This window comes from Eleutherodactylus coqui, chromosome 9 (genome assembly GCF_035609145.1).
Source record: "Eleutherodactylus coqui strain aEleCoq1 chromosome 9, aEleCoq1.hap1, whole genome shotgun sequence".
In the NCBI taxonomy this organism is placed as follows: Eukaryota; Metazoa; Chordata; class Amphibia; order Anura; family Eleutherodactylidae; genus Eleutherodactylus; species Eleutherodactylus coqui.
In genome coordinates this window covers 36,777,323-36,797,434 of record NC_089845.1, presented here as the reverse complement: position 1 = coordinate 36,797,434, position 20,112 = coordinate 36,777,323, and the positions used below count along the sequence as shown (strand labels likewise).

The 20,112-nt window shown below is 47.2% G+C and overlaps 1 protein-coding gene across 1 annotated transcript in view; it reads right to left on the bottom strand.

Annotated features, from left to right (window-relative positions):
* The window catches only part of AHRR (aryl hydrocarbon receptor repressor), a 277,305-nt gene that overhangs the window by 119,272 nt on the left and 137,921 nt on the right, over positions 1-20,112 (bottom strand). The gene's annotated exons all lie outside the window — the stretch shown is intronic.

The window sequence follows — 20,112 nt, the reverse complement described above, 5'->3', positions numbered from 1 at the left end:
CAGAATTGTCATGTTGTACATTTGAAGCTCCCAGAATTCTTTATTTATGTGCCACTCGCTGCCATTCTATACACACTGAAACAATGTAGCAATTTATAGAAATATACATAATGATAGAAAAGTGTTTATTAGTAAACAAACTGAAATCTTATTCTTCAACCTCGCCTTAGGATGCTCTATAATAACTCCCGGGGGGACGACACGGACTACGGTTATTTCCAAGTTCTGTCCAAGTTTTTAACCCTTTCCAATCCACTGTGTGACGTCTGAGGACATTATGATTTAAGGCTGTACAGCTCCGATGTTGGAAGACGTCCGTCGGCGTTCTCTTACTGTATATTGCCAGCCTCTCTGCTGTCGGAGACTATCCAACGTGTCACCTCATGCAGTACTGGCTTTAGCCAGCATATAGCGCTGTTGTATAACAGCAGAAAAAAAGAGTAAGCTCCCTAGGAAAAACAGGATACAAATTGGATTGGAAAGGGTTAACTCAAATTTGGACAGAACTTGGACCCATTACAAATGAGGCGACTCTTCAGATATGAGACTTTTTTTTTTTTTTAACAGATGTTTAAAAAGATCACAGCGTGTCCTGTTCTGGTGCGATTCACGGACATCAGTAGGATATAAAATGCGCCCTCTCCTGTGCATCAGACAGCACACAATTCACCTACCTTGGGCCCCCAAGAGAACGTATCTCTGATCCCTTGTTGGCCTTGAGGTGACATATTGTCCCTTGTGGCCACTGTGGTCTGGGATGGGCTGAAATATTCCTATGTAATGAGGCATCAGTGAAGGAGCCAATGTGTGCCGAGACCCAGCAAGGAAGCCATAGAAGTGCCAGGGAAGGAGAGTATAGTGTTTTTTTGGTTTAATTTCAAAATTTAAAGGGACAGTGTCATCAGAAAAAACCTGACCACAATCTAAGGGTACTTTAACATGTGGTGACTGTCAGATGCATAAGCCCCCATCAGTCACCCGAATGCTGGAGATCTCTTTTAACCGCCTGTCTCCATTCAGAGTAAAGAGGCAGTCAGTTATAGGTGAACGACTGCCTGTTTACACAGTCCAATAGTCACTTGGTTTTTAGGTGAGCTAAAAAGAAAGCACCTCAGCAATTCTCACTCACTTGTCCTGTTAGGTCCCATGTTTACACTGGACAATAGTCACTTGTCATTGTAAAAGTACCCTAATAATACTCTGATCCTCCTGATTTGTAGAGGAAGCTTTGTAGTGGTCATCCAACTAACATCACAGGCAGTATAAGGGCTCCCACCCACTGGCGATATTTTCTCCAGTGCGATGCGATTCTAAAGTTAAAGTCCCGCATCGCAGTGCGAGAAAAAAAAAAAAACGGCATGACGCCGGGATATCTGCATCACACCGACATATCGCCAGTCTTTTCAATGGGGCCAGCGGCAGCAGCGTTAGCCCCATTGAAAAGAGATGGAGAATGCCGGGGACTTCTGCCACATGGGATGAAGGAATCCTCTGCCACAGCTGTCACAGCTGTGGCAGAAGTCCCCGGCATTCTATTCCATTGCTTTCAATGGGATCGGCACTGCTGCCCATCCCATTGAAAGCACTGCTGTCTGTCAAGACCCGCGGAATGATTATCGGGGAAGGGCTTGAAATATAAGCCCTTCCCTGATAATCTGCCAAAAGTGTGAAAAAAAATGTAAAAATTATTACTCACCTCTCCTGCGCTCAGCCGCGTCCTCCTGCTGGCTCCCCGGCACTGCTATGAAGCTCTTTCAGCAGTCGGGGATTTAAAAATCCCCGCCTCCTGAAAGGGCTGTGCAGATTGGCTGAGGGCTCAGCCAATCACACATAGCCCTTAGCTATTCATTCATGAATAGCTATATATTAGCTAATATTTTTTATTTTTTACACACTTATTGATGATTATCGGGGAAGGGCTTATATTTCAAGCCCTTCCCCGATAATCATTCTGCGGGGCTTGGCAGAAAGCAGTGCTTTCAATGGGATCAGCAATTGAATAGAATGCCGCGGACTTCTGCCACAGCTGCCAATCAGAGCCGGTGCTTGATCATTCACAGCCATTCAGTGAATGACATCACTGAATGGCTGTGATTGGTTCATCAAGCCCCGGCACTGATTGGCTGGCGCTCGACCCAATCACAGCGCTCGCTTTGCTGGAGGCAAAGTATTTAAAGTCCCGTCACCAGAAAGAAGAGGATATCTCAGCGCAGACGACATTGCAGACTGCCGCATCGCCGCCAGACACCAGCAGCAGGAGGCACCAGGACGCCATGGACCAGGTGAGTATAAGTCTTCCGAAAATAAGACACTGTGCCTCTTTTGGGGCAAAAATTAATATAAGACAGTGTCTTATTTTCGAGGAAAAGCAAAATTTTGTTTTTTGAAAGTTTTATATTTTTAGGACTATTAACATAAATAAACTATATAAATTTTGTTTCGCCATAATTGTACTGACCAGCAGAATAATGCGTCATTTTCACTGCACCATGAATGCCAAAGGGGTTGTCCAATTTGTAGCAGTCAGCTACGCTGCAATGACATCACAGCTGGTGGCAGTCAGGTGATCTACAGTGACTTCACAGCTGGTGGAAGTCAGGTGAGCTACAATGACATCACAGCTGGTGGCAGTCAAGTACGCTGCAGTGACATCACAGCTGGTGGCAGTCAGGTGATCTACACTGACATCACAGCTGGTGCCAGTCAGGTGATCTACAGTGACATCACCGCTGGTGGCAGTCAGGTGAGCTACAGTGACATCACAATAAGCAAGTTTCGAGACAGCAGTGTATCCCTCACCATCTCACACCCATCACTGTCATTGAGTTGTGGTTTGACTTGTGTATGTGCTTCACCACAGACGTAATGGAGCTGTGCTGCCCATAGTTATGGGTGATGCCTGTAGACCTCTGTCTGTTGCCCGTAGACCTCTGGGTGTTGTCCATGATATTATGCAATAAGCAGTGGGTTCCGCCTTCTACTCTCCCATTAATTCCCTTTTGTCCAGTCTTATTCTTCTTGATGAATCATAAGAACTGACCTTAGCTGAAGCTATGCTGGCCTGCAGTTATTTTTATCTTATTCTGCTCTGAACTACTGCGACTTGCTCAATGAGTTGTCACTGCGCCCTTAGAGTAATTATATCAATATGTCAGATGTAGGACTCTTCCAAACTTTCCCTATTTGGAGATAATGGCTCTCACTCTGGTTCACTGGAGTCCAACAACTGTAAAAATGACTCTGCAAGCAGATACCGACAACACGGTGCTCCCACACAGAACTTTTGTGGGCCCTATGCTCTTCCCCTTGCAAAGTACTTGTGGTCATTCACCATTCTCTGTTGTCATTCATAATTACTCTAGTGGACTGCAACCCATAAGTAAAGCAATAAGGCAGAGGTTTAACTTGAAGCTCCTGGGCCCCAATGCAAAACCTGCAGCAGGGTCCCCAGCTATATGGAGAAGAGAGGCCTTATGGGCCCCCTAAGGCTCCTGGGCCCGGGTGCAACCGCATCCCCTGCATCCTCTATAGTTACACCCCTGCAATATGGGTAATAGTAAGTTCCTTTTATGCAATTTAGTGGGAAGTACTGTGACTATCTTTTTGTATTATGGATGGCCCCGGTCTACAGCATTCCTGACCAGTTGCACAGTGTAGGCGCTGTGTATTTCTAAGGCTAACAACAGTCATCTGGAACCATCTTCTTCTGACTACATTCCCCATATCATATACTGGCAGTTCACAATATTTCTTTTATTGTCATTTTCATATCTCAATTCATGAGGGGTTCAAAAATGTTTCTTGCGATGAATATATAGCATTGTATATTATTGGGGGGGGGGGGGGGGGGGGAGTCACCCAAAAACGGTTTTAAGAAATGGATTTTCTATTGCCTCACTACATTTTATGAACGTTCTTATTATTGGCCATAAATATTACATTACCAAAAGACATTTTCAACAATAAAACAAAACTATTCTAAGATGCTCCAATATTGCTCCTTATCAGCCTAATTTCATTTTTGCTATTTCCATTAACAACGACACTTATAGATAATGAATAACGGCCACATGCATAAAACCGCTGATGCACGGCTTTGTGTTCTTGTAAAAAAATAAAAGAGTTCTGAGTGTTTCGCAGTCTAACATTTTATGCAGAGCTGTACAAGGGCTGACGGCGGCAGACAAAGCCCAGCGCACAAGAGCTTACAATCTAAGAGGCGAAGTAGCGCCGGCAAATGAGACACTGAATGAGCAGTTAGAGAGGAAGAGAACTAAGAATGCAGGATTCTTAAAGTGACCTTCCAGTTCTGGCACAACATTCTGCCCAAAGGCGTAACTTGAAGCTCCTGGGCCCCAATGCAAAACCTGGAACGGGGCCCCCAACTATAATGCTTTATTCATAGTACTAGGCTCCCTTTATGGAGAAGAGAGGCCTTATGGGCCCCCTGAGCCTCCTGGACCCGGGTGCAACTGCATCCCCTGCATCCTCTATAGTTACGCCCCTAATTCTGCCCCTGGACAACAGAATCAGCTGCAGATGATCTTCATGGTCGTTTTTGGACAGCCAAGATTGCCACCACCATTTTTAACTACACTATGCACTGCTCTGATAGGCCAGTACTGATCACGTGAGCAGCACTGGCCAATCACGGAGCGGGTATAGGGCATTGACAGTCACCAATGCACCAGACACTACCAATGGACCAAATGGCATTCGGAACCAGCAGCACAGATGGAACTGAAAAGATCATCTAAAGGTAATATATCCCTTCCACCCTCCGATGTCGGACAGAATTTTGTCCCGAAACTGGAGGCTTGCTTTAAGATCAACAGCGTGGAACACGTTGAGCAGAATTTGTGACCTACAGCGTTAAACGCTACAGAGAGATGCAAAAGAGTCAATAGAGAAGAGCTGCCACTAGATTGGCCATCAGGAGATCATTGACACTAAGTAAGTTTAATAATGTAAACAAGAGTAACAATTAGGGCCGCATCACTGAACCAGAACGGAGTATGTGTAGCGTTGTTGTCGCTAGGTTTGCAGCCGTGGGTGTAGTAGCCATGCAGGTCCAGAGAGTAATCAGAAGAGAGCCAGGAGTCGGCAACAGGTGGTCTCAGGTCGCAGTATAAAGGAGGAGGTGGGTAACTTTGTTAGGAGGAAAGACAGAAGTCAGTATCGGTAGGTCTCCGTTCGCCTCACAAAGGAGGAGGCAGGTATCATTGCCAGGAGGAAAGCCAGAGGTCAGTTTCAGTAGGTCTCAGTTAGGTTTGCAGAGGAGCAGGCAGGAGAGGGGCTTGACTAAGGCTGTGCAGCACAATAATCACACACTGGAGGAGACACCAGGCCAGGTTTATACAGTGTCTCTGATTAGGAGCAGGGTGGAGCCAAGACAGGGAACTGGATCAGGGATACTGGAACTAGGCTAAGGTCCAGCAAGGAAGCTGTCCAAGGGCTGTGTTACATCCATGCTGCGCACTAAAATGCCGCGCCTCCGTATGGATGCAGGATTGTGTCCATTTAAAACTGCAAACACTCTCTTATATAGTATTTGCACTAGAAATTACACCAGGCAAGATGGAAGGACCCCTGTCCTTTACTAATTGGGGAAAGTGGGGAACCCCTGACTATAAGCCGGGTGATTGTCTTGATAAGTTCGGCCCCACAGTCTCCATCTATGACTTAGCTATCCCTGATCAGTAACCTGGAGAAATGCACAAAACACACAGGATACGACACTGTTCACACACACTAAACACAGAACAGGACTGCACATAGAGCACGCCTGGCCACCTGCACAGACATATCAAGCACGTCACTGTTCACACCAACATACATAATAACACAAACCCTGTAGAACAGGACTGCACATATAGAACATGTCTAGCCACATGCACAGACATATCAAACACATCACTTTTCACACCAACACACATGATTCTGCATACATATAACAGGAACCCCACCCAGAGCTCACATGCATACAGGTTGTAAAGCAGTGTCAGGCATCACCCATCTGGCACACACATAGGACATCGGATGGCTGGGGGCCCCACCTACCCAGGCATAGGGAGAAACCTGTGGGGCGCCTACATCTGTGCGATCACTGTACCACACACTAGGTATTATTGTATCTTGATGCCACTGGAAGTAGTTATGGAACCAAGATACAGGGTGTTTGACACGTGGTTGACACCCCCTGTTGGTGATAGGCTGGCTGCCTGTCTCCCCGTCCTCGGGGTCACAGGTCCTGTAGGCGGTGGCCTCTCTGCAGCGCAGAACCTGATGGCCTCCGCTCCCTTGCAGTGGTCCTGCGGTGACTCTCCCTGGCGGTGGTGTCGTGGGCCCTCCGTTCCCAGTACCTGGTCTGTGGTGGAGGAAGGTGACAGGTGGCAGGCGGCATTTCTCAGTGCTGCCTGTGCAGGAAGGGCAGAGCTGGCGTTCAGCAGTGGTGAGAGCTGCTGTGCCGCATCTGACAGCCTACACTTGGGAGCAGCCTTGAGCAGGTGGTGGGGAGCGCAGTGTAATGAGCGACAAGCCGGGAGCACAGTGTGATGAGTGGAGCTTGTTGCCAGCAGCGGTGCCGGGGTGCATATTTGCCAAGGCTGCAGGGTTAGGGTTAGGGATTATTTTGCCTGTTAGCCTTACAATTTTGCTTGTTAATGCTTCCAACAGGGAAGCATTAACAGCTAATACAGTAAGACTAACACAAACACCAATCCCTAAGCCTAACCCTGCAGCCTCGGCAAAAAGCTATCCAGACGCTGGTGCTAGGACCTTCTTCAATGTAGCCAATCAGGAGCTGGGGGTGTGACGGGCGCTCCCGCTTCGATTCCCTGTCAAACCCCTAGCTTCCGGTGGCGTCAAGATACAATAATACCCGCATACTACACAATGCACACACCCCTGAACGCAAGGAGGGGAGGGACAGCAGCTGCCCAGACCGTCTTCAGGGGAGGAGAGAGGGACACTACAGACAAGCATGCAACCACCTGCTCTGGGTGGGCTCAACACAGGGTACAACAATAAAGCACTAACATGACCGGCAATCTTTCCCAAAAGTTGCTGGTATTTATCTGCTGCAGACCAGGGGGATTGGCTGGTGGAGAATACCACACCCAGCCAGCTTAGTCACTCCTACCTGTTAGCGTGTGCACAAGGAAGCCTGTAGAACCACAGATCCCAGACACACAACCTTAACAGGCTGCATGGCTCAACGAAGAGAGCTGCCGACTGGAGTGCAGGAGGTGCCAGGTTCGATCCCAACAGACTGTGATGTAGTATTGTATCATGCTTGTATTACATTATAGCTGTTCACAGTTAAAGGGGTTGTCCCGCGCCGAAACGTTTTTTTTTTTTTTTTTTTTAACCCCCCCCCCCCCCCCCCCCGTTCGGCGCGAGACAACCCCGATGCAGGGGTTAAAAAAACAACCCGCACAGCGCTTACCTGAATCCCGGCGGTCCGGCGTCTTCATACTCACCTGCTGAAGATGGCCGCCGGGATCCTCTGTCTCTGTGGACCGCAGGGCTTCTGTGCGGTCCATTGCCGATTCCAGCCTCCTGATTGGCTGGAATCGGCACGTGACGGGGCGGAGCTACACGGAGCCGGCATTCTGCACGAGCGGCCCCATAGAAGACTGCAGAAGACCCGGACTGCGCAAGCGCGGCTAATTTGGCCGTCGGAGGCCGAAAATTAGTCGGCTCCATGGGAACGAGGACGCCAGCAACGGAGCAGGTAAGTATAAAACTTTTTATAACTTCTGTATGGCTCATAATTAATGCACAATGTACATTACAAAGTGCATTAATATGGCCATACAGAAGTGTATAGACCCACTTGCTGCCGCGGGACAACCCCTTTAACAATATGATGGACAAACACGTATCCAGTAAGATTAAAAAAAGACTTCCATCTGTCATGAAAATCAACCCAAGATAATGATTAATACTGGGCCTCACATCTGTGCTGGAACTTCAATTTGGAGGTTTTGTTGCAGATCCAGCACAAAATAATAAATAGTGCTGCATGCCGGGCAGCCGAGCGGATAGTTTGGTTACATCATAAGACGGATCAGTTCGGCCAGGGGGTTCCCCTTTCCTGCTCCCCTAACAGAGCACCCGACACAGATGTGAAACCACCCTAAAATAGCATACAAATTCCAGGTGAGTTCAGAGCCGAATAGCTAAAGAGAGAATCTCTCAGGATTGGGGAGACAGAAGGGGATGAACAAACAATGTACCGTTGTCTTGATTTCAACCCTTTCCAATCCAATTTATATCCAAAACTATCCCCTAGTTTTCCTAGGGGGCTTACTCTTTTTCTACCATTATACAACAGCGCTATATGCTGGCTAAAGCCAGTACTGCATGAGGTGACCCGTTGGATAGGCTCCGACAGCAGAGAGGCTGGCAATATACAGTAAGAGAACCCCGACGGACGTCTTCAAACATCAGAGCTGTACAGCCTTAAATCATAATGTCTTCAGAGGTCAGACAGTGGATTGGAAAGGGTTAAGCTATATAGAAGCAAACAACAAGATCTGTTCCGTCTTCTCAAACCTTTGTTGAATGATGAGAAGTACTGATGACTCCAAGGCAGTGGAACTAGACGTGTGCAGCCGGGATTATCCAGGTTGGCGGGATCATGTTTTGAGGGTCTAAGCAGGGAGATGGTGCCTATAACAGGATCCGTTCTGGTAAGAGCTGAATATCTACTCTGCACATTGTTTATATTGTCTGTCTTTTCCGACATCGCAGCTCTTAAGAATATGAGAGGAGACACTGAACCTGGGGGCTAGCCGCCATTATTAGAATGTCAGGGGGGATACCCAAACTCCCTTCCACAATACTGGGGTCTTATACCATCTAATCAATATTTTAATGGGATTTCCTTGTATTCTAATAAAATTAGAGAAACCATGAGAATGAGTCAGGCCTCAGTCACACGGGCGTTTTTTGCGTGATTCGCGGATCGCATAACGGATGCGCATCCGCAAATCGCATGACCTGGGCCGACGATTCGCTGAAAAATCTGCACCTAGCAGCATTTTCAGCTAAACGGCCCCCCTATCCTCTGCCACAGCTGTGGCACAGCTGTGGCAGAAGAGAACGATGTTTGCCCATTGAATTAAATGGAGCCAGCAATACAGCCGGCTCCATTGAAAGCAATGGGCTGCCGGACAGCGCTGGATGAATTTTCATGGAAGGGTTTAAAATATAAGCCCTTCCATGAAAACCATCCAGAAAATGTGTAAAAAAAAAATGTATACTCACCTTTTTCCTGCAGCCGGAGTTCAGCCGTGTCCGGCCGGCAGTTCTCCTGAACTGCTCTGTGTAGTATTCAGCAGGTGGGGATTTAAAATCCCCGCCTGCTGAATGGGCTGCCTCTGATTGGTCACATCCCTCACCAATCAGAGGCAGCTCTCACTCACCCATTCATGAATTCATGAATGGGTGAGCGAGTGCTGCCTCTGATTGGCTGAGCGCAGGGACCAATCAGATGCAGCTCTCAGCTGTCATTCAATAGCTGATGGGCACATTTACACATGAAAGCAGGGGAAATTCCAAATTATTAGTGTATTATAAATCAGCAGTATTTTAGAGTCTCTCAAGAAATGGAGGAAGGAGGACACAACAGTACCCTTAAGTGATGGATGGAAGCTAAAACAGATTCTAATCTTCCCATACCAGCCAATATGCCTCCCATACAGTCATGAGTGATTAGCGGAATAATTGCTTCTTGTCGGTATAGGGCCGATTTCACGAAAATCATCGTGAATCAGGACGGTCAATTCCAACCTGCATTAAAATCAATAGGAGTAAAAATCAGGTTTACTAATTTGACCTTCAAAAGGTTCCCAATGCAGACAAAGCCCCCCAAATTGCATGGGAATACAGCCAAAAATCTGAAGAACACCGTGCTCCTCCCAAAAATTGGTAAAAATAGTGTACAGTGGTATAAGGGTCAATCGTAGCCCAGGGGTGTCACTGAAGACAAAAGAAGGCCCACATAGGTTCTCCTAGGTCAAAAATTGCACCAAGGGAGACAGCGGGTGGGTCGCTTGCTTTAAAAGCATTGTCATAAATTTTGCAAATGACAAACACTACCAGGAGGACAGAACATGCTATTTTTATACACAGTCATGTGACTGAATAGAAAATTGACCCTCCAGCTGTTTTTCATAAGCACCTCTTCCTTTTCTGCCATTTTTGCACCCGTTCAGACGGCCCGGGTCCGGGGCACAAACGCCGAGCCTGGAATGCTGTTAGGCAGGGGGAAGATAGTTTAGCTATGCTAAACTGCCTCCCCCTTTCCGCCCCCTCGCGGCAAGGGAAGGGGGCGGGATGGGGCAGGAGCTAGAGCACTAAGCTTCCACCCACTCCCATTGCTTGCAGCCAACAAGGGGCAGAGATGGGGCGGGAGCTTAGCAACTAGTTCCCACCCCACTCGCCCATTGCAAACAGCCAGCAAGGGGTGGAGAGGAGGAGGTAAGGGGGTGGGAGTTTAGCAGGCACTCTGCTTAACTCCCTCTCACCTCCCTTCTCTGGCAGCTACCATAGGCTCCCATAGGAGTCTATGGGAGCCACCATCATATTCCAGCCAGAAGATAGTTCCTGAACTATCTTTCCTGGCCGGCGTAAAAGCGCCGCTGGAATATGCCCATCTGAACTGTTACATTGTAAACCAATACATCAGGTGGGCAGCATATATCGGTCGGCCATGAAAGCGCGGACGATATACGCTCATGCGAATGAAGCCTTAAGGTAGCCTTTGTTAATAAAGTCAGCTTTGTCGACAGGAAGTGGTTTGCCTCTTGCAGAGCTGCAGTTGTTGCCTCCTGAGCAGCATTTGTATCTTGCAGCACTGCTGTAGCATTCACCAAACCCTTTACCACGTGATTTAACGTATTGACTGCACCAAGACACCAATTGCGAGGTGATTAGCTCTCGATTGGCTTGGAGCAAACATGGAGTCAGCAGCCAGAAGTACATTTTTAAACAGACACGTGGCAAACTTTATTAGGACAATAGTAATAAAAATAAAACATGCCATAAAAAAAATACCTTGCCTATCCAGCACTAATATATCGTAGTATCCTGTCTACCAGCTACAAAACAAGCAAGTTTACCAAGCTGCACTCACAGTCCACAACAGGAGCTCACACAGACCAGCTTTCTGTGTCCCCAGGGATAGAGCAGCTGCTGGCCTGTCTAGCAGTGTCTTAAGTATCCGTCCACCGGCTTACCTGATAAATCAGCCAGCAGATGGTAGTCTCCCTGTTGCTCCACATGAACAGAAACCTAGTGGAAATATACCTCCCCTCCATGATCACTCCTCTATCTTTACCCCTATACATATACCATGCATACTTTAAAACACGCACATATTGGAGCACTCGTCTAGAACATTGCTGCAGCTGCTGATGTTGGGAATGCTAATGCTGCTGCCATCATTGGGAACACTGCTTCTGTCTAGAACACTGACACTGCCTGGTATGTTGCCACAAATAACCCCATCCATCCGCCTGCTAATCTAAGCACAGCCTGCCTATACTGCATATGCATTCAGGTTGCCCTGGGAAGGTGTGGACCCTATATAAAGATATTATGTTTTCCTTAAAATTGTACCTACCCCGAAAATAAGCCCTAGCTACACTACATTAAAAAAGGAATACATTACCTAGCAGGCATGGTCCGGGTCCCTCACGCTGCTCTCCGGTGGTCCATGCCGTTTCTGCAGTCCTCGCAGTGCTAGCCACACGTACATCATCACTTCCTGGTAACAGAAAGTGATGGCTGTGATTGGATCTTGAGCGCAGCCCTCAGCCAATCAATGGAGCGCTCGATAAACCAATCACTGCCATTGCCACTGCCATTGACCTCCGGAGAGAGGCATGATGGACATGGATTAAGCCTGCTAGGTAAGTAAAATAAGACCTCCCCGAAAATAAGACCTAGTGCCTCTTTTGGGGCAAAAATTGATATAAGACAGTGTCTTATTTTCAGGGAAACATAGTAGGTACAGATCCCAGAGGTGGAACTGGCATCAATCAGACCTTTATGGCATAACCTGTGGAAGTCAGATATGGGAATAAAGCTCCTCTAAAACTATTAAATTCCAACAGCAATTGCGCCAAACCTGCCTAGGATTTTGCCCCCCCCCCCCCCCTCGCTTCCATGAACAAGCAGATTTTGTGACCCAGTGTCTACTTGTGTGACCTGTGCGGCTCCCCAGAGCGCAACACCCTCTCAGATTGCAGAGGGCGACATCAAAGCACCCCCACGATCCAGATGAAGATCGCTCTTACCCACAGCCGGGTGGCTCCCTCTCTTTATACATAGGAGCTCTTGTCTCCCTGTGGCTCGACTGTGGGACAAGGAGAGAACCTACTGTAGGAGAGTGGGGAATCCATAGAGCTATACTGTGAGACACTGTGAGACACTGGTGTAACTATAGGGGATGCAGGGGATGCGGTTGCACCCGGGCCCAGAAGCCTTAGGTTGCCTATAAGGCTTTTCTTCTCCATATAGGGAGCCCAGTACTATGAATAAAGCATTATAGTTGGGGGCCCCGTTCTAGGTTTTGCATTGGGGCCCAGGAGCTTCATGTTACGCCTCTGCTGTAAGGGGATAAGTATGATATAGCTATCTCATATCTATTATTACATAGTGTATATATTGTACAGTGTGCATATACAGTAGAAATATAGAATATATATACTGTGGTAGAGACTATAGTGGTGCAGAGAGAGATGTATGCTATGAGGGGTTTATACTATGACAGTAGTACATGGGGAGGTATATACTAGGGGGGATGTATACTGCTGGTGGTGGAGACAGTATTAGGGATTTATATTGTGGGGGACAAAGTATGAAGAGATAGATAGACATATATATATATATATATATATATGTCTATCTATCTCTTCTATCTATCTCTTCTATCTATCTCTTCTATCTATCTCTTCTATCTATCTCTCTCTTCTATCTATCTCTCTCTCTCTTCTATCTATCGATCTCTCTTCTATCTATCTATCGATCTCTCTCTTCTATCTATCTATCTATCTATCTATCTATCTATCTATCTATCTCTATCTCTCACTTCTATCTATCTATCTCTCACTTCTATCTATCTCTCTCTCTCTTCTATCTATCTCCCTCTCTTCTATCTATCTATCTATCTATCTATCTCTCTCTCTCTCTCTCTCTCTCTCCCTCTCTATCTATCTCTCTATCTATCTCTCTCTTCTATCTATCTATCTCTCTATCTCTCTCTTCTCTCTCTCTCTCTCTCTCTCTATCTCTCTCTCTCTATATATCTCTCTCTCCCTCTCTATCTATCTCTCTCTTCTCTCTATCTCTCTCTATCTCTCTCTCTCAATCTCTCTCTCTCAATCTCTCTCTCTCAATCTCTCTCTCTCTCTATCTATCTCTCTAGCTATCTCTCCCTCTCTATCTATCTCTCTAGCTATCTCTCTCTCTCTATCTGTCTCTCTCTCTATCTGTCTCTCTCAATCTCTCTCTCTCTCTCTCTATCTCTCTCTCTCTCTCTCTCTCTCAATCTCTCTCTCTCTCTCTCTATCTCTCTCTCTCTCTCTCTCTCTCTATATATATATATATATATATATATCTCTATCTCTCTATATATATATATCTCTCTCTATCTCTATCTCTCTCTCTCGCTCTCTCTCTCTCTCTAGCTCTCTCTCTCTCTCTATCTCTCTCTCTCTCTATCTCTCTATCTATAGTGCCACAGCCCTGGAGTCCTCCTCTGCACCACATCTCAGCCTCCATGGCACAGAGGAGAAATTCTTGCTGTATGCAGATGACCTGCTGCTATTATCTCCGACCCTCCAGGGCAAACTGCAAATTTTGTAAAGATTCAGCACCAATTTGGCAATGCCCATCAACCCAAAGAAGACCAACATCACAGTGTTTTAGAAGGGAACACAAAATCAGCTGGACAGCCTACTTCATGGTGAACAACAGCCCATTTACAGCAACTGACAAGTACACCTACCTGGGCCTAGAAATCAACCCGTCAGGGAGTCTCAAATAAGCCATAGGGACTCTAAAAGACAAGGCATGCAGAACCATCTATGCCATCAGAAGACGACTCTACCACCTCCAACAACCAGTGACGATCTGGCTTAAAATCTTTCACGACGTCATTACCCCAATCCCCCTCTATATGGAACTGACGTTTGGGGTCTGTGCAAGCAGCTTCCAAGTCCCACCAGACCCCAAACAGCACCCACAGCCTGTCCATCCAATCAGGACGCATATTAACATCTTCATCAACACTTCTGCCCTAATCACCAATCAGGTTGCTGGAATTGTGAATCAGCCAACCCAAACAACCAATCAGGTTGCTGGAATTGTGAATCAGAACCAATCAGGTTGTTGGAATTGCTGAATAGGGCAGAAGTGTTGATGAAGATGCAATCAGGACGGCACAGGTAGAACAACAAGCCCAGGACCAGCAGACTGTGCCAACAGCGCCACCAGGAGGCCGTGTAGAATGAAGCCCACTTCCTGCTGTGATGCCCCAGATACTCAGCAGTCGCTCATTTCAGGGCATTCTCTGGTCTCCACCAGGACTTTCGTTCCATGTAGGAGCAAGGGAAACTCCACATCCTGCTGAAGCTTCTTTCACACGAGCGCATAAACGGCGCGTTTTTACACCCGGGCCTATGTTTACGCCACGCGCCCATTGATTTTCAATGCACTCATTCATACGGGCGAATATACGGCGTGTGAAAATGCCGGCAGCGTGAAAAATAGAACATATACGTGGCCGGCGCATTAATGCTCAGCCAAAAGATAGTTCTGGAACTATGCTTTGGCCAATATACGCTGGCAGGTCCTATAGACTCCTATGGGAGCAGGGAAAGAGAAGGGAGGGGGAGGCGAAAAGCTTACAGGTGCCTCTATATAGGCACTGGAAGGCATCCCGAGGATTTTAGCAGAGCGAGGGAATTCCTGGGTGCGGTGTATTTTTTTCGCTAAAAACGACGTTCACGGTCGTCTGAATGGACGAGAAAACGCTGTCCGTGATCGCGGAAAAACGCCCTTTCAGGACGTTTACGTCGACATTTATGAGCTCATGTGAAAGAAGCCTGAGGAAGAGGAAAACCCAGTGGCCATAGCAGCACAATATGTCAGTGCCATAGACTGAGTGGAATGTGATACGCCATGAACTCCTCTACCCTCTACATGATACGCCATCCCCCACCCGGGAGTACCCCTACCCCCAAATTTCCCATCCCTTATCTGCCAACTCTATCCCTCTATTCCTATCTTCTAATGGCTTTGGCAGTACGGGGGGTGAGGGTGTTTCAAGTCCTTCCAATAAAGCTTCTTTGAATCTTGAATACTACAGGGTTATATACTATGAGTGATGACGATCGTATAGGAGGGAGATACCTACTGTGGGGGGAGATATACATACTGTTGGGGGGGCATAGTATGAAGGGAGATATTTAGTGTGAGGAGTATATTCTGAGAGTGATGAGGTTAGTACAGAAGAGAGATAGAGACTATAGGAGGATTTATACTGTGAGGGGTGATATGTACTGTGGGTAGCGAAGATATTACCGGAGGGGAGAGTGCTGATACTATGGGAGTAGATGATATTGGTGATGATAGAAGTGGAGGAGAGAGGATTCAGTGGGGAGTATTGAGATAATATACTTTATGTCAGCTTCTGGCGTAAATCTGACAGCTCACATACGGCAATGCCCCCTTTTTGCCCGGCCCAACCCACTTTTACAAAAGGGCTGGAGGTGGCATTGGTGACGCAGGCATTCTTTATCCTTTCACAATGGTTGGGGGGGGGGGGGGGGAGGCCTGACAAAATTTTTGCACAGAGTGCTATTTGACCAAAGGCCACCCTGCTTAGTGCAATAGATAGGCAGCAGAGAGCGGTATCTTGAGGCTGTGAGCAGCGGCGCTCTCTACCTATTCAGCGGTGCTGTGGCTACCAGGACTCCGATTCTCATTATATCTGCCATTTTTTTTACAGGGGGAGGGAGAATGGCGCACGGCAGAACATGTATTAGTCCAAGTGGTCACAACTTTGTCTGAGCGTGCTCTCTGATTGGTGGGGTAGCCCCTAATGACTGCTGCTTCACCAATCAGAGCTGGAACTCAGACCACTGTGATCAGGCAGCGCTGTGCCTACTTGGACTATGTAGTGACCCAGAGGGTCCTACAAGGTAGGCAGAGTGTTAATTGGTCCCAGGGTTCTCGCTATGAGCCCTTAGGGAAACATAGGAGACACTCCTCCAGGGAAAAAGATTGTATTCCCTGAATATCGGGGTAAATATAATCTGCCTAGCAACAGCGTGCCTGTTGATTGTCTGCAGGCGTCCAATTATCTGATTGGTGTGTCGCTCTGTAGTGGCCCAGTACAACGGGGCCCCTCCTGAAGGGTGTGTATGCTCAGTATTGTGTTGTTAGTGTCTTCCATGTTGCAAGAATGGTGTGCATTGCATGGTAGCAGCACTGAAAGGGTTAAGTGTCTGGTATGTGAGATGACTGTCTGGTTTTGTATCTCTTTGTCCGTCACATGATGCTTGAGATATATGTGTTCTGAGTCTGCGCGGGAGAGAGTCCGTTCTGAGTTCTGTCGAGTTTGGTCAGAGAGGAGTGCAAGCTGTCTGTGGTTACCTTCAACTCACAGACACAGAATGGAGGCCGAGAGGATGGTCTACCTGTGTGTGTATGGATTTACTCCGTCAATCAGGAATTCCCCACAGAAGCTACACGGGAGAGCATTTACTCCATGATCCAGGAATCCCCCGCTGTGGAAGAAACGGCACGAGACAAAACAGGACCTAAGGTAATCCATTCTTTAGGTTCCCCTTTGTTAACCTGCCCATGGCTCTTGGGCATATCACCAGTTACCCTCCGGGTGGGAGACGGTAGAGCCACCGTGACAAAGCCCAAATTCTACCCCACTGTCGCCTAAGCCGTGGCCCGCTCCTCGATCACTGCAGCTCCATCGGGGTAGTTTTTAGGGAATTGGAGAGAACTGGCCAGGTGACCCAAGGGTAAGAAGTTGAGAGAAGCCTAGGAAATGAGTCAGGGTGTGGCGAAGGAAGTGAGTCAGCAGAGGAGAGAGATAGCGAGGAGACGGAGGAGAGAGCGGGAAGCGAGTGGAAGCAGGGAGAGGAGCCAGAAAGTGCAGGAGGAGTGCAGGAGCGTAGCGCCTTGATCCAACAGCACCCAGAGTGCGAGTGGAGCCTTTTTCAACCCAGCCGGAAGAAACCGGAGCCAGGGCTAACCCTACGGAAGCTGGACGGAGAGTAGCTGGCACAACTGTGAGTCAGACTTGTCCCTCCACAATGAGCAGTCAGTGAGCCCCAGGAGAGGCTGCACTATTCCCTCCATTCCTCCACGAATAACCTCTTAATATTGCAAGCATTTGAGTTAGTCTGACAGCCTTATTTCTCAGAAGAGAGAGTCAAGGAATCACTGTATTTTATTTTGAATGCATAAAAAGTTATTGAAGTTTCTATTGCTAACGATACTGTCAAGTGTGAACACTGTATTCAGTCCACAAGAATAAGTAAACTGTGTGCCTTCGGTTTCACCAAAGCTCTTGGGACTTCTCTCGTTCTTTTGTCTTCACAAAGACACCATCACTCAGAAGCTCCGGCGTCACATCAGACATTACATGAACTACTAATTGCTACGCCAAGAACCCCTTGCAATCCACCTGCTGCATAGTAGCCACCATCGTGACCTAGCCAAAATTAGCGCAACCACTCGAGCTATGCTTGCCGACTCCTGCTCGCTGCAACTACTTGCTGTAGCGACCTCCGCCCCACATAAGACTGCGGATTTCTTTGTGATGAAGGTTTTACTGAAATGTGCGTCACATCCTGGGTATATATGGGTCAGTATTACTTATATGATTGTGCACTTTGATGTATTTCACACATTTTTGTATTATATAGGTAAAATAATAGTAAACTGTTTGCATTGTATCCAGATTATACTGCTTGTACGTTATTGCCATAATATCCTTTATTGTACACCCAGTAAAGCACTGTTTGCCCAACCAAACTGGAGTGAAGTATCTCCATGACCACCGTTATATTCCGCACCTGCAATCCGTTTCATAGTCAAGCATCAAGGGCTATGTCCATCCCGGATATTTCTGGCATATCCACATGTCATGCCATAGATTACTGGTATATACAGGTCCCACCTCTAGGACCTGTACATTTGTGAGGACCACGGTCCTCCATGCCCCTGGTGCCCATAGAACATTACGGGCAGCAGGATCTCTATCCTTACCACCGTGACGTCTAACTGCAACAAGAAACCTTTCTGCTGTTGTGGGATTTGGGTTTTTTCATTGGTTTCATGTCTTGTATTTCTGATTGAAAGGAAAATAGTTCTGAAAACACTTCCAGAAAACATCTTCTCACATCTGTTTAAGTTCAGAGAAGCCGTGCTAATAGAGGATAAATAATGCTGCACTTCACATGCGGTCCTCCAGAACTCCACCAGAGACTCCTACATCTGTGCGCTGGGAGGAAGAAGTCTCAGGAACCGGCAATATGTCAATGTATACAGGTTACACTAGCGATGTACAGGACACAATATACAGTGTAAGGCTTCATGCACACTGGGCAGTTCGGGTGGAATACAAACCGCACCAAAAAGTGCATTGGTGAAACGTGTGTTTTTACTACCGCTCCCCCCGATAATAAGACCTACCCCGATAATAAGCCTTACACAGGTTTTCGGACGAGGCTTGAAATATAAGCCCTCCCCCGAAAATAAGCCCTAGCTTACCTACATGGAAAAAAAAAATCAATACTCACCTGGTCCACGGCATCATGATGCCTCACAATGGTCTCTGGCGGTGCTGCGGCAAGCTGCAGTGTCCTCCGCGCTGACATATCAGTGTCTTTCTAGTAAACAGGGCTTTGAATACCCTGCCTCCAGCAAAGCAAACACTGCGATTGGATCGAGCGCCAGCCAATCAGAGCCGGCACTTGATCATTCACAACCATTCAGTAAATGACATCACTGAATGGTTGAGATTGGCTGATCGAGCGCCCGCTGAGATTGGCTGGCACTAGATCCAATCACAGTGCTCGCTTTGCTGGAGGCGGGGTATTCAAAGCCCCGTTTAACAGAAAGACACTGATATGTCAGTGCGGAGGACATTGAAGCTTGCCGCAGCGCTGCCAGAGACCATCACAAGGCATTAAGCCCCCACCGAAGATAAGACACTATGCCTGTTTTGAGGCAAAAAATAATATAAAACAGTGTCTAATTTTCAGGGAAACATGGTATGTTTGTAGTAAAAAGTATCACTTTTTGGTGGACATATGTCATCAAGAAAAAGATATATTATTGTTTGTGCATGATTTCACTATCCCTCACGTCCCCCAGTGAATCTCTTGATTCCAAAGTGAAGCTTTTCTCTTTGTGTCAAAATATAAAAATGATCAATTATTTAATATACTGCAGTCTTAGAAATACTTCCCTTTAGCTGTGAGAGCAGCAAATAACTTGCAGGGCTGAAAGATCGCCAACAAGGCAGTCTACCCGGTATAGAGCTCAGAAGTACTTCTGCTACCCACAATCCACTGCATGGGAGCTACATAGTTTACCTGTGCAATGAACGGTCTGCGTGATCCTTCAACAGACGTCAAGCCATGGTAAGGGTATGCTCACGTGCAGGAGACTTAGGTCGCACGCACACGGGCGGATTTAAATTGCGGAATCTGGAGCGGGCAACCATTACTCAACACCATAGGGAGGGTGGATTTGGGTAAGAAAGAGGGTGCATTTTCTCCAACACATTTCTCCACCCATGGGAGAAGTGTAGAGAAGGAAGAAGAGGGGATAATATAGGTCCAGAGGCAAGGGAGGGGGCTACACAACATTTATTACATCCATCACAAACCCAAGCAATTCTATGTGAATGGTGTGACCAGAGGACACTCTTAGGACTGACCCCAAGGAATGTGGGTCAGCAACCTTAGAGACTTCGAGACCTATGAGTACTTTTATGCTGTAGTGCTTGCAGAAGGACTATCACATTGCCCACATCAAAACATCAGACCATTACTGCGTGGCTACCCT